This window comes from Schistocerca cancellata, unplaced genomic scaffold (genome assembly GCF_023864275.1).
Source record: "Schistocerca cancellata isolate TAMUIC-IGC-003103 unplaced genomic scaffold, iqSchCanc2.1 HiC_scaffold_534, whole genome shotgun sequence".
NCBI lineage: Eukaryota > Metazoa > Arthropoda > Insecta > Orthoptera > Acrididae > Schistocerca > Schistocerca cancellata.
In genome coordinates this window covers 29,593-47,972 of record NW_026046548.1, presented here as the reverse complement: position 1 = coordinate 47,972, position 18,380 = coordinate 29,593, and the positions used below count along the sequence as shown (strand labels likewise).

General features: G+C 49.2%; 32 non-coding genes across 32 annotated transcripts; all 32 read left to right on the top strand.

Moving 5' to 3' along the window:
* Window positions 1–79: 79 nt before the first annotated feature.
* On the top strand, window positions 80–161 carry Trnas-cga (transfer RNA serine (anticodon CGA)). Its single transcript has one exon. It is a non-coding gene; the product is annotated as a tRNA-Ser (tRNA).
* A 690-nt stretch (window positions 162–851) lies between these two features.
* Window positions 852–933, top strand: Trnas-uga (transfer RNA serine (anticodon UGA)). Its single transcript has one exon. It is a non-coding gene; the product is annotated as a tRNA-Ser (tRNA).
* Window positions 934–1,543: 610 nt separating this feature from the next.
* On the top strand, window positions 1,544–1,616 carry Trnaf-gaa (transfer RNA phenylalanine (anticodon GAA)). The gene has a single exon. It is a non-coding gene; the product is annotated as a tRNA-Phe (tRNA).
* Window positions 1,617–2,157: 541 nt separating this feature from the next.
* Window positions 2,158–2,230, top strand: Trnak-uuu (transfer RNA lysine (anticodon UUU)). Its single transcript has one exon. It is a non-coding gene; the product is annotated as a tRNA-Lys (tRNA).
* Window positions 2,231–2,368: 138 nt separating this feature from the next.
* On the top strand, window positions 2,369–2,450 carry Trnas-cga (transfer RNA serine (anticodon CGA)). The gene has a single exon. It is a non-coding gene; the product is annotated as a tRNA-Ser (tRNA).
* Window positions 2,451–3,139: 689 nt separating this feature from the next.
* On the top strand, window positions 3,140–3,221 carry Trnas-uga (transfer RNA serine (anticodon UGA)). Its single transcript has one exon. It is a non-coding gene; the product is annotated as a tRNA-Ser (tRNA).
* Window positions 3,222–3,832: 611 nt separating this feature from the next.
* Window positions 3,833–3,905, top strand: Trnaf-gaa (transfer RNA phenylalanine (anticodon GAA)). The gene has a single exon. It is a non-coding gene; the product is annotated as a tRNA-Phe (tRNA).
* A 539-nt stretch (window positions 3,906–4,444) lies between these two features.
* Window positions 4,445–4,517, top strand: Trnak-uuu (transfer RNA lysine (anticodon UUU)). The gene has a single exon. It is a non-coding gene; the product is annotated as a tRNA-Lys (tRNA).
* A 138-nt stretch (window positions 4,518–4,655) lies between these two features.
* Trnas-cga (transfer RNA serine (anticodon CGA)) lies at window positions 4,656–4,737 on the top strand. The gene has a single exon. It is a non-coding gene; the product is annotated as a tRNA-Ser (tRNA).
* A 690-nt stretch (window positions 4,738–5,427) lies between these two features.
* Trnas-uga (transfer RNA serine (anticodon UGA)) lies at window positions 5,428–5,509 on the top strand. The gene has a single exon. It is a non-coding gene; the product is annotated as a tRNA-Ser (tRNA).
* Window positions 5,510–6,120: 611 nt separating this feature from the next.
* On the top strand, window positions 6,121–6,193 carry Trnaf-gaa (transfer RNA phenylalanine (anticodon GAA)). Its single transcript has one exon. It is a non-coding gene; the product is annotated as a tRNA-Phe (tRNA).
* Window positions 6,194–6,733: 540 nt separating this feature from the next.
* On the top strand, window positions 6,734–6,806 carry Trnak-uuu (transfer RNA lysine (anticodon UUU)). Its single transcript has one exon. It is a non-coding gene; the product is annotated as a tRNA-Lys (tRNA).
* Window positions 6,807–6,944: 138 nt separating this feature from the next.
* Trnas-cga (transfer RNA serine (anticodon CGA)) lies at window positions 6,945–7,026 on the top strand. Its single transcript has one exon. It is a non-coding gene; the product is annotated as a tRNA-Ser (tRNA).
* A 694-nt stretch (window positions 7,027–7,720) lies between these two features.
* On the top strand, window positions 7,721–7,802 carry Trnas-uga (transfer RNA serine (anticodon UGA)). Its single transcript has one exon. It is a non-coding gene; the product is annotated as a tRNA-Ser (tRNA).
* Window positions 7,803–8,413: 611 nt separating this feature from the next.
* On the top strand, window positions 8,414–8,486 carry Trnaf-gaa (transfer RNA phenylalanine (anticodon GAA)). The gene has a single exon. It is a non-coding gene; the product is annotated as a tRNA-Phe (tRNA).
* A 539-nt stretch (window positions 8,487–9,025) lies between these two features.
* On the top strand, window positions 9,026–9,098 carry Trnak-uuu (transfer RNA lysine (anticodon UUU)). Its single transcript has one exon. It is a non-coding gene; the product is annotated as a tRNA-Lys (tRNA).
* A 138-nt stretch (window positions 9,099–9,236) lies between these two features.
* On the top strand, window positions 9,237–9,318 carry Trnas-cga (transfer RNA serine (anticodon CGA)). The gene has a single exon. It is a non-coding gene; the product is annotated as a tRNA-Ser (tRNA).
* A 691-nt stretch (window positions 9,319–10,009) lies between these two features.
* Trnas-uga (transfer RNA serine (anticodon UGA)) lies at window positions 10,010–10,091 on the top strand. The gene has a single exon. It is a non-coding gene; the product is annotated as a tRNA-Ser (tRNA).
* Window positions 10,092–10,702: 611 nt separating this feature from the next.
* Window positions 10,703–10,775, top strand: Trnaf-gaa (transfer RNA phenylalanine (anticodon GAA)). The gene has a single exon. It is a non-coding gene; the product is annotated as a tRNA-Phe (tRNA).
* A 539-nt stretch (window positions 10,776–11,314) lies between these two features.
* On the top strand, window positions 11,315–11,387 carry Trnak-uuu (transfer RNA lysine (anticodon UUU)). The gene has a single exon. It is a non-coding gene; the product is annotated as a tRNA-Lys (tRNA).
* A 138-nt stretch (window positions 11,388–11,525) lies between these two features.
* On the top strand, window positions 11,526–11,607 carry Trnas-cga (transfer RNA serine (anticodon CGA)). The gene has a single exon. It is a non-coding gene; the product is annotated as a tRNA-Ser (tRNA).
* A 691-nt stretch (window positions 11,608–12,298) lies between these two features.
* On the top strand, window positions 12,299–12,380 carry Trnas-uga (transfer RNA serine (anticodon UGA)). The gene has a single exon. It is a non-coding gene; the product is annotated as a tRNA-Ser (tRNA).
* Window positions 12,381–12,991: 611 nt separating this feature from the next.
* Trnaf-gaa (transfer RNA phenylalanine (anticodon GAA)) lies at window positions 12,992–13,064 on the top strand. Its single transcript has one exon. It is a non-coding gene; the product is annotated as a tRNA-Phe (tRNA).
* Window positions 13,065–13,603: 539 nt separating this feature from the next.
* Trnak-uuu (transfer RNA lysine (anticodon UUU)) lies at window positions 13,604–13,676 on the top strand. The gene has a single exon. It is a non-coding gene; the product is annotated as a tRNA-Lys (tRNA).
* A 138-nt stretch (window positions 13,677–13,814) lies between these two features.
* On the top strand, window positions 13,815–13,896 carry Trnas-cga (transfer RNA serine (anticodon CGA)). Its single transcript has one exon. It is a non-coding gene; the product is annotated as a tRNA-Ser (tRNA).
* A 690-nt stretch (window positions 13,897–14,586) lies between these two features.
* Trnas-uga (transfer RNA serine (anticodon UGA)) lies at window positions 14,587–14,668 on the top strand. Its single transcript has one exon. It is a non-coding gene; the product is annotated as a tRNA-Ser (tRNA).
* A 611-nt stretch (window positions 14,669–15,279) lies between these two features.
* Window positions 15,280–15,352, top strand: Trnaf-gaa (transfer RNA phenylalanine (anticodon GAA)). The gene has a single exon. It is a non-coding gene; the product is annotated as a tRNA-Phe (tRNA).
* Window positions 15,353–15,891: 539 nt separating this feature from the next.
* Window positions 15,892–15,964, top strand: Trnak-uuu (transfer RNA lysine (anticodon UUU)). Its single transcript has one exon. It is a non-coding gene; the product is annotated as a tRNA-Lys (tRNA).
* Window positions 15,965–16,102: 138 nt separating this feature from the next.
* On the top strand, window positions 16,103–16,184 carry Trnas-cga (transfer RNA serine (anticodon CGA)). Its single transcript has one exon. It is a non-coding gene; the product is annotated as a tRNA-Ser (tRNA).
* A 692-nt stretch (window positions 16,185–16,876) lies between these two features.
* Trnas-uga (transfer RNA serine (anticodon UGA)) lies at window positions 16,877–16,958 on the top strand. The gene has a single exon. It is a non-coding gene; the product is annotated as a tRNA-Ser (tRNA).
* Window positions 16,959–17,569: 611 nt separating this feature from the next.
* On the top strand, window positions 17,570–17,642 carry Trnaf-gaa (transfer RNA phenylalanine (anticodon GAA)). Its single transcript has one exon. It is a non-coding gene; the product is annotated as a tRNA-Phe (tRNA).
* A 539-nt stretch (window positions 17,643–18,181) lies between these two features.
* On the top strand, window positions 18,182–18,254 carry Trnak-uuu (transfer RNA lysine (anticodon UUU)). The gene has a single exon. It is a non-coding gene; the product is annotated as a tRNA-Lys (tRNA).
* Window positions 18,255–18,380: the final 126 nt, after the last annotated feature.

Here is an 18,380-nt window from a genome sequence, read left to right as displayed (position 1 = left end):
ATGCAGCTACGCCGTTTTCTGACACCACAGCGTTTTATACGGTAGCAGTTGCATGTGTCGGGAGAACACCGCGCTAACGGCAGTCGTGGCCGAGTGGTTAAGGCGTCTGACTCGAAATCAGATTCCCTCTGGGAGCGTAGGTTCGAATCCTACCGGCTGCGTGCGATTTTGCGTAAAGAGGAGCAAACGTTTTCGCACACATGTGACATGCGTGGGCGAATGCGGGTGCAACCAGTGACGCCATTCTCAACAAGACGAAAATTTCCGTTTTAAGAATACTGAGTTTTCGCGACGACCGCTGCTTACTGTGCCTATCGGTTCACCTCGCACTGACGCTGGGACTGCAGAAAGCCGTCGCTGAGATGGTGAGTACACAGATGTGCTCGAAAATTTCATTTTCTTTTTAAGAATCGCAATTTCAATCATTCGATTGCGGCAAAAGCAGTAGTGCAGCGTTTTTTTTTTTTTTTTCTTTTCTTAAGATCTCGCAGCTGCTTGGAGGTATGTCCATCGTTTTAAGACGACAGAAAACTAGCGTCAGCGGTGCGTCAGTGGGAAGTCGGTGAAGTCGCCATTGGAGCCATAAGCCAGCAATTACGACATGCGAAACACTCGCACACCACGCAGCTGTACGATAATGCTCGTGCGTGGGCCCGCATAGCTGAGTCGGTAGAGCGTTAGGTTTTCAACCGAAGGGTCCTGGGTTCAAGTCCCTGTCTGGGCGAAAATTAGTACACTTTCGTAACGGCTAATGGAAACCCTACAGCAAAGAGTGAGGCCACGCCGTTTTCTGCCATCAGATTGCTTCTAAAGATGGCGGTTTGACTTGTCGGGAGTCGCTTCCGCCACCGGCAGTCGTGGCCGAGTGGTTAAGGCGTCTGACTTGAAATCAGATTCCCTCTGGGAGCGTAGGTTCGAGTCCTGCCGACTGCGAAAATTTTCTCGCTCTCAAAAGGCGGACGTTGAGCTGCATCCTAGCAGTTGCGTCACTACTAAACACGTGGGTCACCAGCAATGTGCAGTGTTATTTGATCGAGGGCGCAGCGTTACAGTCGCGCCCAGAAGCCGCAGCTCATCTCCTCGTCTCACAGCCGTCCACCAGGTGTTAGTACAAGTGTCGCCTCACTGGGCAGTGCAGATGTGTCCATTTTAGCTTGCAGACGATGACGTGTAGCAATTTATGAGCTAACGCAAGTCGAATGTTTTACCATGTGTATCTGCTAGATACTGCCTCTCATATGGTGGAGAGGCTCACTCCTTCTTGTGTCTCGTTCTCTGCACACGAGTTGCCCCTGGCATCGATATAGCACGGGTTTTCTAGCGTCAGCGTGGCGTCACGTCAAGTCAGCGAATTCAATATCACACGAATCGAGTCGACATGTTTGCTTGTTACGATGACGGAAGCTGAAGAAATGTGTGTGGAACTTCACTGCATCGGCTGCTCGCCTTCAGCGTCCCTGTGTCTTATCAGACGAAGGTGACTGTGAAATTGGCAACGAGGCAGAAGTGAACGAACACATGCAAATGGCAACCTTCGCCGTCAGCCGAAATAGCTCAGTTGGGAGAGCGTTAGACTGAAGATCTAAAGGTCCCTGGTTCGATCCCGGGTTTCGGCAGGTACTCGTTTTGATGCGACGCCAATGGAATTACTCTGCGTTTGTGATAATGCAACTACCGCTGACAACAAAAATGACTCTCTCCTGTAGCTGTTCTGGTTGTCTATTGCATGCCACAAGAGGAACTTACTAGATAACTAACTCCCTTAGAAGCAAAAGAATTAAAAATATCCTACCGACTGCATTCCTTTTTCTGTGTCAGGTGGTGAAGAACGTCTTCAACGGAACCGTGAAATGAGCGAAAGCGTGGGGAAACATTTGCATTCGAAATGCTTGTGAATTTTCCAATTGCCCAGTGAGTGTCGACAAAACACGTAAATTCTCTGCTCCAACGTATGAGACGTAACAACTGGTGCAATTTGTTGTTGCATCGTGTGTCAGCAGTCTTCGATAGTGTGTTACGGGCTTAGCGCGATAAGTTTGTAGACAGCATTTAGGCGACGTTTTATTAGTAACGGCCCCATGCAGCGATTGCACAACAGTAAAGGACATGAGTCAATGTATAGTTGTGCATCGTAGGAGATTTTGCAGCCTTGTGTGAGCCCGGATAGCTCAGTCGGTAGAGCATTAGGCTTTTAACCTAAGGGTCCAGGGTTCAAGTCCCTGTCCGGGCGGAAATTTTAATACTTTGGTAGCGATTCGTCTGGTAGCGGTGGAAACGCTACGGAAAATAATGCAGCTACGCCGTTTTCTGACACCACAGCGTTTTATACGGTAGCAGTTGCATGTGTCGGGAGAACACCGCGCTAACGGCAGTCGTGGCCGAGTGGTTAAGGCGTCTGACTCGAAATCAGATTCCCTCTGGGAGCGTAGGTTCGAATCCTACCGGCTGCGTGCGATTTTGCGTAAAGAGGAGCAAACGTTTTCGCACACATGTGACATGCGTGGGCGAATGCGGGTGCAACCAGTGACGCCATTCTCAACAAGACGAAAATTTCCGTTTTAAGAATACTGAGTTTTCGCGACGACCGCTGCTTACTGTGCCTATCGGTTCACCTCGCACTGACGCTGGGACTGCAGAAAGCCGTCGCTGAGATGGTGAGTACACAGATGTGCTCGAAAATTTCATTTTCTTTTTAAGAATCGCAATTTCAATCATTCGATTGCGGCAAAAGCAGTAGTGCAGCGTTTTTTTTTTTTTTTTCTTTTCTTAAGATCTCGCAGCTGCTTGGAGGTATGTCCATCGTTTTAAGACGACAGAAAACTAGCGTCAGCGGTGCGTCAGTGGGAAGTCGGTGAAGTCGCCATTGGAGCCATAAGCCAGCAATTACGACATGCGAAACACTCGCACACCACGCAGCTGTACGATAATGCTCGTGCGTGGGCCCGCATAGCTGAGTCGGTAGAGCGTTAGGTTTTCAACCGAAGGGTCCTGGGTTCAAGTCCCTGTCTGGGCGAAAATTAGTACACTTTCGTAACGGCTAATGGAAACCCTACAGCAAAGAGTGAGGCCACGCCGTTTTCTGCCATCAGATTGCTTCTAAAGATGGCGGTTTGACTTGTCGGAGTCGCTTCCGCCACCGGCAGTCGTGGCCGAGTGGTTAAGGCGTCTGACTTGAAATCAGATTCCCTCTGGGAGCGTAGGTTCGAGTCCTGCCGACTGCGAAAATTTTCTCGCTCTCAAAAGGCGGACGTTGAGCTGCATCCTAGCAGTTGCGTCACTACTAAACACGTGGGTCACCAGCAATGTGCAGTGTTATTTGATCGAGGGCGCAGCGTTACAGTCGCGCCCAGAAGCCGCAGCTCATCTCCTCGTCTCACAGCCGTCCACCAGGTGTTAGTACAAGTGTCGCCTCACTGGGCAGTGCAGATGTGTCCATTTTAGCTTGCAGACGATGACGTGTAGCAATTTATGAGCTAACGCAAGTCGAATGTTTTACCATGTGTATCTGCTAGATACTGCCTCTCATATGGTGGAGAGGCTCACTCCTTCTTGTGTCTCGTTCTCTGCACACGAGTTGCCCCTGGCATCGATATAGCACGGGTTTTCTAGCGTCAGCGTGGCGTCACGTCAAGTCAGCGAATTCAATATCACACGAATCGAGTCGACATGTTTGCTTGTTACGATGACGGAAGCTGAAGAAATGTGTGTGGAACTTCACTGCATCGGCTGCTCGCCCTTCAGCGTCCCTGTGTCTTATCAGACGAAGGTGACTGTGAAATTGGCAACGAGGCAGAAGTGAACGAACACATGCAAATGGCAACCTTCGCCGTCAGCCGAAATAGCTCAGTTGGGAGAGCGTTAGACTGAAGATCTAAAGGTCCCTGGTTCGATCCCGGGTTTCGGCAGGTACTCGTTTTGATGCGACGCCAATGGAATTACTCTGCGTTTGTGATAATGCAACTACCGCTGACAACAAAAATGACTCTCTCCTGTAGCTGTTCTGGTTGTCTATTGCATGCCACAAGAGGAACTTACTAGATAACTAACTCCCTTAGAAGCAAAAGAATTAAAAATATCCTACCGACTGCATTCCTTTTTCTGTGTCAGGTGGTGAAGAACGTCTTCAACGGAACCGTGAAATGAGCGAAAGCGTGGGAAACATTGCATTCGAAATGCTTGTGAATTTTCCAATTGCCCAGTGAGTGTCGACAAAACACGTAAATTCTCTGCTCCAACGTATGAGACGTAACAACTGGTGCAATTTGTTGTTGCATCGTGTGTCAGCAGTCTTCGATAGTGTGTTACGGGCTTAGCGCGATAAGTTTGTAGACAGCATTTAGGCGACGTTTTATTAGTAACGGCCCCATGCAGCGATTGCACAACAGTAAAGGACATGAGTCAATGTATAGTTGTGCATCGTAGGAGATTTTGCAGCCTTGTGTGAGCCCGGATAGCTCAGTCGGTAGAGCATTAGGCTTTTAACCTAAGGGTCCAGGGTTCAAGTCCCTGTCCGGGCGGAAATTTTAATACTTTGGTAGCGATTCGTCTGGTAGCGGTGGAAACGCTACGGAAAATAATGCAGCTACGCCGTTTTCTGACACCACAGCGTTTTATACGGTAGCAGTTGCATGTGTCGGGAGAACACCGCGCTAACGGCAGTCGTGGCCGAGTGGTTAAGGCGTCTGACTCGAAATCAGATTCCCTCTGGGAGCGTAGGTTCGAATCCTACCGGCTGCGTGCGATTTTGCGTAAAGAGGAGCAAACGTTTTCGCACACATGTGACATGCGTGGGCGAATGCGGGTGCAACCAGTGACGCCATTCTCAACAAGACGAAAATTTCCGTTTAAGAATACTGAGTTTTCGCGACGACCGCTGCTTACTGTGCCTATCGGTTCACCTCGCACTGACGCTGGGACTGCAGAAAGCCGTCGCTGAGATGGTGAGTACACAGATGTGCTCGAAAATTTCATTTTCTTTTTAAGAATCGCAATTTCAATCATTCGAGTGCGGCAAAAGCAGTAGTGCAGCGTTTTTTTTTTTTTTTTTCTTTTCTTAAGATCTCGCAGCTGCTTGGAGGTATGTCCATCGTTTTAAGACGACAGAAAACTAGCGTCAGCGGTGCGTCAGTGGGAAGTCGGTGAAGTCGCCATTGGAGCCATAAGCCAGCAATTACGACATGCGAAACACTCGCACACCACGCAGCTGTACGATAATGCTCGTGCGTGGGCCCGCATAGCTGAGTCGGTAGAGCGTTAGGTTTTCAACCGAAGGGTCCTGGGTTCAAGTCCCTGTCTGGGCGAAAATTAGTACACTTTCGTAACGGCTAATGGAAACCCTACAGCAAAGAGTGAGGCCACGCCGTTTTCTGCCATCAGATTGCTTCTAAAGATGGCGGTTTGACTTGTCGGGAGTCGCTTCCGCCACCGGCAGTCGTGGCCGAGTGGTTAAGGCGTCTGACTTGAAATCAGATTCCCTCTGGGAGCGTAGGTTCGAGTCCTGCCGACTGCGAAAATTTTCTCGCTCTCAAAAGGCGGACGTTGAGCTGCATCCTAGCAGTTGCGTCACTACTAAACACGTGGGTCACCAGCAATGTGCAGTGTTATTTGATCGAGGGCGCAGCGTTACAGTCGCGCCCAGAAGCCGCAGCTCATCTCCTCGTCTCACAGCCGTCCACCAGGTGTTAGTACAAGTGTCGCCTCACTGGGCAGTGCAGATGTGTCCATTTTAGCTTGCAGACGATGACGTGTAGCAATTTATGAGCTAACGCAAGTCGAATGTTTTACCATGTGTATCTGCTAGATACTGCCTCTCATATGGTGGAGAGGCTCACTCCTTCTTGTGTCTCGTTCTCTGCACACGAGTTGCCCCTGGCATCGATATAGCACGGGTTTTCTAGCGTCAGCGTGGCGTCACGTCAAGTCAGCGAATTCAATATCACACGAATCGAGTCGACATGTTTGCTTGTTACGATGACGGAAGCTGAAGAAATGTGTGTGGAACTTCACTGCATCGGCTGCTCGCCCTTCAGCGTCCCTGTGTCTTATCAGACGAAGGTGACTGTGAAATTGGCAACGAGGCAGAAGTGAACGAACACATGCAAATGGCAACCTTCGCCGTCAGCCGAAATAGCTCAGTTGGGAGAGCGTTAGACTGAAGATCTAAAGGTCCCTGGTTCGATCCCGGGTTTCGGCAGGTACTCGTTTTGATGCGACGCCAATGGAATTACTCTGCGTTTGTGATAATGCAACTACCGCTGACAACAAAAATGACTCTCTCCCTGTAGCTGTTCTGGTTGTCTATTGCATGCCACAAGAGGAACTTACTAGATAACTAACTCCCTTAGAAGCAAAAGAATTAAAAATATCCTACCGACTGCATTCCTTTTTCTGTGTCAGGTGGTGAAGAACGTCTTCAACGGAACCGTGAAATGAGCGAAAGCGTGGGAAACATTGCATTCGAAATGCTTGTGAATTTTCCAATTGCCCAGTGAGTGTCGACAAAACACGTAAATTCTCTGCTCCAACGTATGAGACGTAACAACTGGTGCAATTTGTTGTTGCATCGTGTGTCAGCAGTCTTCGATAGTGTGTTACGGGCTTAGCGCGATAAGTTTGTAGACAGCATTTAGGCGACGTTTTATTAGTAACGGCCCCATGCAGCGATTGCACAACAGTAAAGGACATGAGTCAATGTATAGTTGTGCATCGTAGGAGATTTTGCAGCCTTGTGTGAGCCCGGATAGCTCAGTCGGTAGAGCATTAGGCTTTTAACCTAAGGGTCCAGGGTTCAAGTCCCTGTCCGGGCGGAAATTTTAATACTTTGGTAGCGATTCGTCTGGTAGCGGTGGAAACGCTACGGAAAATAATGCAGCTACGCCGTTTTCTGACACCACAGCGTTTTATACGGTAGCAGTTGCATGTGTCGGGAGAACACCGCGCTAACGGCAGTCGTGGCCGAGTGGTTAAGGCGTCTGACTCGAAATCAGATTCCCTCTGGGAGCGTAGGTTCGAATCCTACCGGCTGCGTGCGATTTTGCGTAAAGAGGAGCAAACGTTTTCGCACACATGTGACATGCGTGGGCGAATGCGGGTGCAACCAGTGACGCCATTCTCAACAAGACGAAAATTTCCGTTTTAAGAATACTGAGTTTTCGCGACGACCGCTGCTTACTGTGCCTATCGGTTCACCTCGCACTGACGCTGGGACTGCAGAAAGCCGTCGCTGAGATGGTGAGTACACAGATGTGCTCGAAAATTTCATTTTCTTTTTAAGAATCGCAATTTCAATCATTCGAGTGCGGCAAAAGCAGTAGTGCAGCGTTTTTTTTTTTTTTTTTTTTCTTTTCTTAAGATCTCGCAGCTGCTTGGAGGTATGTCCATCGTTTTAAGACGACAGAAAACTAGCGTCAGCGGTGCGTCAGTGGGAAGTCGGTGAAGTCGCCATTGGAGCCATAAGCCAGCAATTACGACATGCGAAACACTCGCACACCACGCAGCTGTACGATAATGCTCGTGCGTGGGCCCGCATAGCTGAGTCGGTAGAGCGTTAGGTTTTCAACCGAAGGGTCCTGGGTTCAAGTCCCTGTCTGGGCGAAAATTAGTACACTTTCGTAACGGCTAATGGAAACCCTACAGCAAAGAGTGAGGCCACGCCGTTTTCTGCCATCAGATTGCTTCTAAAGATGGCGGTTTGACTTGTCGGGAGTCGCTTCCGCCACCGGCAGTCGTGGCCGAGTGGTTAAGGCGTCTGACTTGAAATCAGATTCCCTCTGGGAGCGTAGGTTCGAGTCCTGCCGACTGCGAAAATTTTCTCGCTCTCAAAAGGCGGACGTTGAGCTGCATCCTAGCAGTTGCGTCACTACTAAACACGTGGGTCACCAGCAATGTGCAGTGTTATTTGATCGAGGGCGCAGCGTTACAGTCGCGCCCAGAAGCCGCAGCTCATCTCCTCGTCTCACAGCCGTCCACCAGGTGTTAGTACAAGTGTCGCCTCACTGGGCAGTGCAGATGTGTCCATTTTAGCTTGCAGACGATGACGTGTAGCAATTTATGAGCTAACGCAAGTCGAATGTTTTACCATGTGTATCTGCTAGATACTGCCTCTCATATGGTGGAGAGGCTCACTCCTTCTTGTGTCTCGTTCTCTGCACACGAGTTGCCCCTGGCATCGATATAGCACGGGTTTTCTAGCGTCAGCGTGGCGTCACGTCAAGTCAGCGAATTCAATATCACACGAATCGAGTCGACATGTTTGCTTGTTACGATGACGGAAGCTGAAGAAATGTGTGTGGAACTTCACTGCATCGGCTGCTCGCCCTTCAGCGTCCCTGTGTCTTATCAGACGAAGGTGACTGTGAAATTGGCAACGAGGCAGAAGTGAACGAACACATGCAAATGGCAACCTTCGCCGTCAGCCGAAATAGCTCAGTTGGGAGAGCGTTAGACTGAAGATCTAAAGGTCCCTGGTTCGATCCCGGGTTTCGGCAGGTACTCGTTTTGATGCGACGCCAATGGAATTACTCTGCGTTTGTGATAATGCAACTACCGCTGACAACAAAAATGACTCTCTCCTGTAGCTGTTCTGGTTGTCTATTGCATGCCACAAGAGGAACTTACTAGATAACTAACTCCCTTAGAAGCAAAAGAATTAAAAATATCCTACCGACTGCATTCCTTTTTCTGTGTCAGGTGGTGAAGAACGTCTTCAACGGAACCGTGAAATGAGCGAAAGCGTGGGAAACATTGCATTCGAAATGCTTGTGAATTTTCCAATTGCCCAGTGAGTGTCGACAAAACACGTAAATTCTCTGCTCCAACGTATGAGACGTAACAACTGGTGCAATTTGTTGTTGCATCGTGTGTCAGCAGTCTTCGATAGTGTGTTACGGGCTTAGCGCGATAAGTTTGTAGACAGCATTTAGGCGACGTTTTATTAGTAACGGCCCCATGCAGCGATTGCACAACAGTAAAGGACATGAGTCAATGTATAGTTGTGCATCGTAGGAGATTTTGCAGCCTTGTGTGAGCCCGGATAGCTCAGTCGGTAGAGCATTAGGCTTTTAACCTAAGGGTCCAGGGTTCAAGTCCCTGTCCGGGCGGAAATTTTAATACTTTGGTAGCGATTCGTCTGGTAGCGGTGGAAACGCTACGGAAAATAATGCAGCTACGCCGTTTTCTGACACCACAGCGTTTTATACGGTAGCAGTTGCATGTGTCGGGAGAACACCGCGCTAACGGCAGTCGTGGCCGAGTGGTTAAGGCGTCTGACTCGAAATCAGATTCCCTCTGGGAGCGTAGGTTCGAATCCTACCGGCTGCGTGCGATTTTGCGTAAAGAGGAGCAAACGTTTTCGCACACATGTGACATGCGTGGGCGAATGCGGGTGCAACCAGTGACGCCATTCTCAACAAGACGAAAATTTCCGTTTTAAGAATACTGAGTTTTCGCGACGACCGCTGCTTACTGTGCCTATCGGTTCACCTCGCACTGACGCTGGGACTGCAGAAAGCCGTCGCTGAGATGGTGAGTACACAGATGTGCTCGAAAATTTCATTTTCTTTTTAAGAATCGCAATTTCAATCATTCGATTGCGGCAAAAGCAGTAGTGCAGCGTTTTTTTTTTTTTTTTTCTTTTCTTAAGATCTCGCAGCTGCTTGGAGGTATGTCCATCGTTTTAAGACGACAGAAAACTAGCGTCAGCGGTGCGTCAGTGGGAAGTCGGTGAAGTCGCCATTGGAGCCATAAGCCAGCAATTACGACATGCGAAACACTCGCACACCACGCAGCTGTACGATAATGCTCGTGCGTGGGCCCGCATAGCTGAGTCGGTAGAGCGTTAGGTTTTCAACCGAAGGGTCCTGGGTTCAAGTCCCTGTCTGGGCGAAAATTAGTACACTTTCGTAACGGCTAATGGAAACCCTACAGCAAAGAGTGAGGCCACGCCGTTTTCTGCCATCAGATTGCTTCTAAAGATGGCGGTTTGACTTGTCGGGAGTCGCTTCCGCCACCGGCAGTCGTGGCCGAGTGGTTAAGGCGTCTGACTTGAAATCAGATTCCCTCTGGGAGCGTAGGTTCGAGTCCTGCCGACTGCGAAAATTTTCTCGCTCTCAAAAGGCGGACGTTGAGCTGCATCCTAGCAGTTGCGTCACTACTAAACACGTGGGTCACCAGCAATGTGCAGTGTTATTTGATCGAGGGCGCAGCGTTACAGTCGCGCCCAGAAGCCGCAGCTCATCTCCTCGTCTCACAGCCGTCCACCAGGTGTTAGTACAAGTGTCGCCTCACTGGGCAGTGCAGATGTGTCCATTTTAGCTTGCAGACGATGACGTGTAGCAATTTATGAGCTAACGCAAGTCGAATGTTTTACCATGTGTATCTGCTAGATACTGCCTCTCATATGGTGGAGAGGCTCACTCCTTCTTGTGTCTCGTTCTCTGCACACGAGTTGCCCCTGGCATCGATATAGCACGGGTTTTCTAGCGTCAGCGTGGCGTCACGTCAAGTCAGCGAATTCAATATCACACGAATCGAGTCGACATGTTTGCTTGTTACGATGACGGAAGCTGAAGAAATGTGTGTGGAACTTCACTGCATCGGCTGCTCGCCCTTCAGCGTCCCTGTGTCTTATCAGACGAAGGTGACTGTGAAATTGGCAACGAGGCAGAAGTGAACGAACACATGCAAATGGCAACCTTCGCCGTCAGCCGAAATAGCTCAGTTGGGAGAGCGTTAGACTGAAGATCTAAAGGTCCCTGGTTCGATCCCGGGTTTCGGCAGGTACTCGTTTTGATGCGACGCCAATGGAATTACTCTGCGTTTGTGATAATGCAACTACCGCTGACAACAAAAATGACTCTCTCCTGTAGCTGTTCTGGTTGTCTATTGCATGCCACAAGAGGAACTTACTAGATAACTAACTCCCTTAGAAGCAAAAGAATTAAAAATATCCTACCGACTGCATTCCTTTTTCTGTGTCAGGTGGTGAAGAACGTCTTCAACGGAACCGTGAAATGAGCGAAAGCGTGGGAAACATTGCATTCGAAATGCTTGTGAATTTTCCAATTGCCCAGTGAGTGTCGACAAAACACGTAAATTCTCTGCTCCAACGTATGAGACGTAACAACTGGTGCAATTTGTTGTTGCATCGTGTGTCAGCAGTCTTCGATAGTGTGTTACGGGCTTAGCGCGATAAGTTTGTAGACAGCATTTAGGCGACGTTTTATTAGTAACGGCCCCATGCAGCGATTGCACAACAGTAAAGGACATGAGTCAATGTATAGTTGTGCATCGTAGGAGATTTTGCAGCCTTGTGTGAGCCCGGATAGCTCAGTCGGTAGAGCATTAGGCTTTTAACCTAAGGGTCCAGGGTTCAAGTCCCTGTCCGGGCGGAAATTTTAATACTTTGGTAGCGATTCGTCTGGTAGCGGTGGAAACGCTACGGAAAATAATGCAGCTACGCCGTTTTCTGACACCACAGCGTTTTATACGGTAGCAGTTGCATGTGTCGGGAGAACACCGCGCTAACGGCAGTCGTGGCCGAGTGGTTAAGGCGTCTGACTCGAAATCAGATTCCCTCTGGGAGCGTAGGTTCGAATCCTACCGGCTGCGTGCGATTTTGCGTAAAGAGGAGCAAACGTTTTCGCACACATGTGACATGCGTGGGCGAATGCGGGTGCAACCAGTGACGCCATTCTCAACAAGACGAAAATTTCCGTTTTAAGAATACTGAGTTTTCGCGACGACCGCTGCTTACTGTGCCTATCGGTTCACCTCGCACTGACGCTGGGACTGCAGAAAGCCGTCGCTGAGATGGTGAGTACACAGATGTGCTCGAAAATTTCATTTTCTTTTTAAGAATCGCAATTTCAATCATTCGATTGCGGCAAAAGCAGTAGTGCAGCGTTTTTTTTTTTTTTTTTCTTTTCTTAAGATCTCGCAGCTGCTTGGAGGTATGTCCATCGTTTTAAGACGACAGAAAACTAGCGTCAGCGGTGCGTCAGTGGGAAGTCGGTGAAGTCGCCATTGGAGCCATAAGCCAGCAATTACGACATGCGAAACACTCGCACACCACGCAGCTGTACGATAATGCTCGTGCGTGGGCCCGCATAGCTGAGTCGGTAGAGCGTTAGGTTTTCAACCGAAGGGTCCTGGGTTCAAGTCCCTGTCTGGGCGAAAATTAGTACACTTTCGTAACGGCTAATGGAAACCCTACAGCAAAGAGTGAGGCCACGCCGTTTTCTGCCATCAGATTGCTTCTAAAGATGGCGGTTTGACTTGTCGGGAGTCGCTTCCGCCACCGGCAGTCGTGGCCGAGTGGTTAAGGCGTCTGACTTGAAATCAGATTCCCTCTGGGAGCGTAGGTTCGAGTCCTGCCGACTGCGAAAATTTTCTCGCTCTCAAAAGGCGGACGTTGAGCTGCATCCTAGCAGTTGCGTCACTACTAAACACGTGGGTCACCAGCAATGTGCAGTGTTATTTGATCGAGGGCGCAGCGTTACAGTCGCGCCCAGAAGCCGCAGCTCATCTCCTCGTCTCACAGCCGTCCACCAGGTGTTAGTACAAGTGTCGCCTCACTGGGCAGTGCAGATGTGTCCATTTTAGCTTGCAGACGATGACGTGTAGCAATTTATGAGCTAACGCAAGTCGAATGTTTTACCATGTGTATCTGCTAGATACTGCCTCTCATATGGTGGAGAGGCTCACTCCTTCTTGTGTCTCGTTCTCTGCACACGAGTTGCCCCTGGCATCGATATAGCACGGGTTTTCTAGCGTCAGCGTGGCGTCACGTCAAGTCAGCGAATTCAATATCACACGAATCGAGTCGACATGTTTGCTTGTTACGATGACGGAAGCTGAAGAAATGTGTGTGGAACTTCACTGCATCGGCTGCTCGCCCTTCAGCGTCCCTGTGTCTTATCAGACGAAGGTGACTGTGAAATTGGCAACGAGGCAGAAGTGAACGAACACATGCAAATGGCAACCTTCGCCGTCAGCCGAAATAGCTCAGTTGGGAGAGCGTTAGACTGAAGATCTAAAGGTCCCTGGTTCGATCCCGGGTTTCGGCAGGTACTCGTTTTGATGCGACGCCAATGGAATTACTCTGCGTTTGTGATAATGCAACTACCGCTGACAACAAAAATGACTCTCTCCTGTAGCTGTTCTGGTTGTCTATTGCATGCCACAAGAGGAACTTACTAGATAACTAACTCCCTTAGAAGCAAAAGAATTAAAAATATCCTACCGACTGCATTCCTTTTTCTGTGTCAGGTGGTGAAGAACGTCTTCAACGGAACCGTGAAATGAGCGAAAGCGTGGGAAACATTGCATTCGAAATGCTTGTGAATTTTCCAATTGCCCAGTGAGTGTCGACAAAACACGTAAATTCTCTGCTCCAACGTATGAGACGTAACAACTGGTGCAATTTGTTGTTGCATCGTGTGTCAGCAGTCTTCGATAGTGTGTTACGGGCTTAGCGCGATAAGTTTGTAGACAGCATTTAGGCGACGTTTTATTAGTAACGGCCCCATGCAGCGATTGCACAACAGTAAAGGACATGAGTCAATGTATAGTTGTGCATCGTAGGAGATTTTGCAGCCTTGTGTGAGCCCGGATAGCTCAGTCGGTAGAGCATTAGGCTTTTAACCTAAGGGTCCAGGGTTCAAGTCCCTGTCCGGGCGGAAATTTTAATACTTTGGTAGCGATTCGTCTGGTAGCGGTGGAAACGCTACGGAAAATAATGCAGCTACGCCGTTTTCTGACACCACAGCGTTTTATACGGTAGCAGTTGCATGTGTCGGGAGAACACCGCGCTAACGGCAGTCGTGGCCGAGTGGTTAAGGCGTCTGACTCGAAATCAGATTCCCTCTGGGAGCGTAGGTTCGAATCCTACCGGCTGCGTGCGATTTTGCGTAAAGAGGAGCAAACGTTTTCGCACACATGTGACATGCGTGGGCGAATGCGGGTGCAACCAGTGACGCCATTCTCAACAAGACGAAAATTTCCGTTTTAAGAATACTGAGTTTTCGCGACGACCGCTGCTTACTGTGCCTATCGGTTCACCTCGCACTGACGCTGGGACTGCAGAAAGCCGTCGCTGAGATGGTGAGTACACAGATGTGCTCGAAAATTTCATTTTCTTTTTAAGAATCGCAATTTCAATCATTCGATTGCGGCAAAAGCAGTAGTGCAGCGTTTTTTTTTTTTTTTTCTTTTCTTAAGATCTCGCAGCTGCTTGGAGGTATGTCCATCGTTTTAAGACGACAGAAAACTAGCGTCAGCGGTGCGTCAGTGGGAAGTCGGTGAAGTCGCCATTGGAGCCATAAGCCAGCAATTACGACATGCGAAACACTCGCACACCACGCAGCTGTACGATAATGCTCGTGCGTGGGCCCGCATAGCTGAGTCGGTAGAGCGTTAGGTTTTCAACCGAAGGGTCCTGGGTTCAAGTCCCTGTCTGGGCGAAAATTAGTACACTTTCGTAACGGCTAATGGAAACCCTACAGCAAAGAGTGAGGCCACGCCGTTTTCTGCCATCAGATTGCTTCTAAAGATGGCGGTTTGACTTGTCGGGAGTCGCTTCCGCCACCGGCAGTCGTGGCCGAGTGGTTAAGGCGTCTGACTTGAAATCAGATTCCCTCTGGGAGCGTAGGTTCGAGTCCTGCCGACTGCGAAAATTTTCTCGCTCTCAAAAGGCGGACGTTGAGCTGCATCCTAGCAGTTGCGTCACTACTAAACACGTGGGTCACCAGCAATGTGCAGTGTTATTTGATCGAGGGCGCAGCGTTACAGTCGCGCCCAGAAGCCGCAGCTCATCTCCTCGTCTCACAGCCGTCCACCAGGTGTTAGTACAAGTGTCGCCTCACTGGGCAGTGCAGATGTGTCCATTTTAGCTTGCAGACGATGACGTGTAGCAATTTATGAGCTAACGCAAGTCGAATGTTTTACCATGTGTATCTGCTAGATACTGCCTCTCATATGGTGGAGAGGCTCACTCCTTCTTGTGTCTCGTTCTCTGCACACGAGTTGCCCCTGGCATCGATATAGCACGGGTTTTCTAGCGTCAGCGTGGCGTCACGTCAAGTCAGCGAATTCAATATCACACGAATCGAGTCGACATGTTTGCTTGTTACGATGACGGAAGCTGAAGAAATGTGTGTGGAACTTCACTGCATCGGCTGCTCGCCCTTCAGCGTCCCTGTGTCTTATCAGACGAAGGTGACTGTGAAATTGGCAACGAGGCAGAAGTGAACGAACACATGCAAATGGCAACCTTCGCCGTCAGCCGAAATAGCTCAGTTGGGAGAGCGTTAGACTGAAGATCTAAAGGTCCCTGGTTCGATCCCGGGTTTCGGCAGGTACTCGTTTTGATGCGACGCCAATGGAATTACTCTGCGTTTGTGATAATGCAACTACCGCTGACAACAAAAATGACTCTCTCCTGTAGCTGTTCTGGTTGTCTATTGCATGCCACAAGAGGAACTTACTAGATAACTAACTCCCTTAGAAGCAAAAGAATTAAAAATATCCTACCGACTGCATTCCTTTTTCTGTGTCAGGTGGTGAAGAACGTCTTCAACGGAACCGTGAAATGAGCGAAAGCGTGGGAAACATTGCATTCGAAATGCTTGTGAATTTTCCAATTGCCCAGTGAGTGTCGACAAAACACGTAAATTCTCTGCTCCAACGTATGAGACGTAACAACTGGTGCAATTTGTTGTTGCATCGTGTGTCAGCAGTCTTCGATAGTGTGTTACGGGCTTAGCGCGATAAGTTTGTAGACAGCATTTAGGCGACGTTTTATTAGTAACGGCCCCATGCAGCGATTGCACAACAGTAAAGGACATGAGTCAATGTATAGTTGTGCATCGTAGGAGATTTTGCAGCCTTGTGTGAGCCCGGATAGCTCAGTCGGTAGAGCATTAGGCTTTTAACCTAAGGGTCCAGGGTTCAAGTCCCTGTCCGGGCGGAAATTTTAATACTTTGGTAGCGATTCGTCTGGTAGCGGTGGAAACGCTACGGAAAATAATGCAGCTACGCCGTTTTCTGACACCACAGCGTTTTATACGGTAGCAGTTGCATGTGTCGGGAGAACACCGCGCTAACGGCAGTCGTGGCCGAGTGGTTAAGGCGTCTGACTCGAAATCAGATTCCCTCTGGGAGCGTAGGTTCGAATCCTACCGGCTGCGTGCGATTTTGCGTAAAGAGGAGCAAACGTTTTCGCACACATGTGACATGCGTGGGCGAATGCGGGTGCAACCAGTGACGCCATTCTCAACAAGACGAAAATTTCCGTTTTAAGAATACTGAGTTTTCGCGACGACCGCTGCTTACTGTGCCTATCGGTTCACCTCGCACTGACGCTGGGACTGCAGAAAGCCGTCGCTGAGATGGTGAGTACACAGATGTGCTCGAAAATTTCATTTTCTTTTTAAGAATCGCAATTTCAATCATTCGATTGCGGCAAAAGCAGTAGTGCAGCGTTTTTTTTTTTTTTTTTTCTTTTCTTAAGATCTCGCAGCTGCTTGGAGGTATGTCCATCGTTTTAAGACGACAGAAAACTAGCGTCAGCGGTGCGTCAGTGGGAAGTCGGTGAAGTCGCCATTGGAGCCATAAGCCAGCAATTACGACATGCGAAACACTCGCACACCACGCAGCTGTACGATAATGCTCGTGCGTGGGCCCGCATAGCTGAGTCGGTAGAGCGTTAGGTTTTCAACCGAAGGGTCCTGGGTTCAAGTCCCTGTCTGGGCGAAAATTAGTACACTTTCGTAACGGCTAATGGAAACCCTACAGCAAAGAGTGAGGCCACGCCGTTTTCTGCCATCAGATTGCTTCTAAAGATGGCGGTTTGACTTGTCGGGAGTCGCTTCCGCCACCGGCAGTCGTGGCCGAGTGGTTAAGGCGTCTGACTTGAAATCAGATTCCCTCTGGGAGCGTAGGTTCGAGTCCTGCCGACTGCGAAAATTTTCTCGCTCTCAAAAGGCGGACGTTGAGCTGCATCCTAGCAGTTGCGTCACTACTAAACACGTGGGTCACCAGCAATGTGCAGTGTTATTTGATCGAGGGCGCAGCGTTACAGTCGCGCCCAGAAGCCGCAGCTCATCTCCTCGTCTCACAGCCGTCCACCAGGTGTTAGTACAAGTGTCGCCTCACTGGGCAGTGCAGATGTGTCCATTTTAGCTTGCAGACGATGACGTGTAGCAATTTATGAGCTAACGCAAGTCGAATGTTTTACCATGTGTATCTGCTAGATACTGCCTCTCATATGGTGGAGAGGCTCACTCCTTCTTGTGTCTCGTTCTCTGCACACGAGTTGCCCCTGGCATCGATATAGCACGGGTTTTCTAGCGTCAGCGTGGCGTCACGTCAAGTCAGCGAATTCAATATCACACGAATCGAGTCGACATGTTTGCTTGTTACGATGACGGAAGCTGAAGAAATGTGTGTGGAACTTCACTGCATCGGCTGCTCGCCCTTCAGCGTCCCTGTGTCTTATCAGACGAAGGTGACTGTGAAATTGGCAACGAGGCAGAAGTGAACGAACACATGCAAATGGCAACCTTCGCCGTCAGCCGAAATAGCTCAGTTGGGAGAGCGTTAGACTGAAGATCTAAAGGTCCCTGGTTCGATCCCGGGTTTCGGCAGGTACTCGTTTTGATGCGACGCCAATGGAATTACTCTGCGTTTGTGATAATGCAACTACCGCTGACAACAAAAATGACTCTCTCCTGTAGCTGTTCTGGTTGTCTATTGCATGCCACAAGAGGAACTTACTAGATAACTAACTCCCTTAGAAGCAAAAGAATTAAAAATATCCTACCGACTGCATTCCTTTTTCTGTGTCAGGTGGTGAAGAACGTCTTCAACGGAACCGTGAAATGAGCGAAAGCGTGGGAAACATTGCATTCGAAATGCTTGTGAATTTTCCAATTGCCCAGTGAGTGTCGACAAAACACGTAAATTCTCTGCTCCAACGTATGAGACGTAACAACTGGTGCAATTTGTTGTTGCATCGTGTGTCAGCAGTCTTCGATAGTGTGTTACGGGCTTAGCGCGATAAGTTTGTAGACAGCATTTAGGCGACGTTTTATTAGTAACGGCCCCATGCAGCGATTGCACAACAGTAAAGGACATGAGTCAATGTATAGTTGTGCATCGTAGGAGATTTTGCAGCCTTGTGTGAGCCCGGATAGCTCAGTCGGTAGAGCATTAGGCTTTTAACCTAAGGGTCCAGGGTTCAAGTCCCTGTCCGGGCGGAAATTTTAATACTTTGGTAGCGATTCGTCTGGTAGCGGTGGAAACGCTACGGAAAATAATGCAGCTACGCCGTTTTCTGACACCACAGCGTTTTATACGGTAGCAGTTGCATGTGTCGGGAGAAC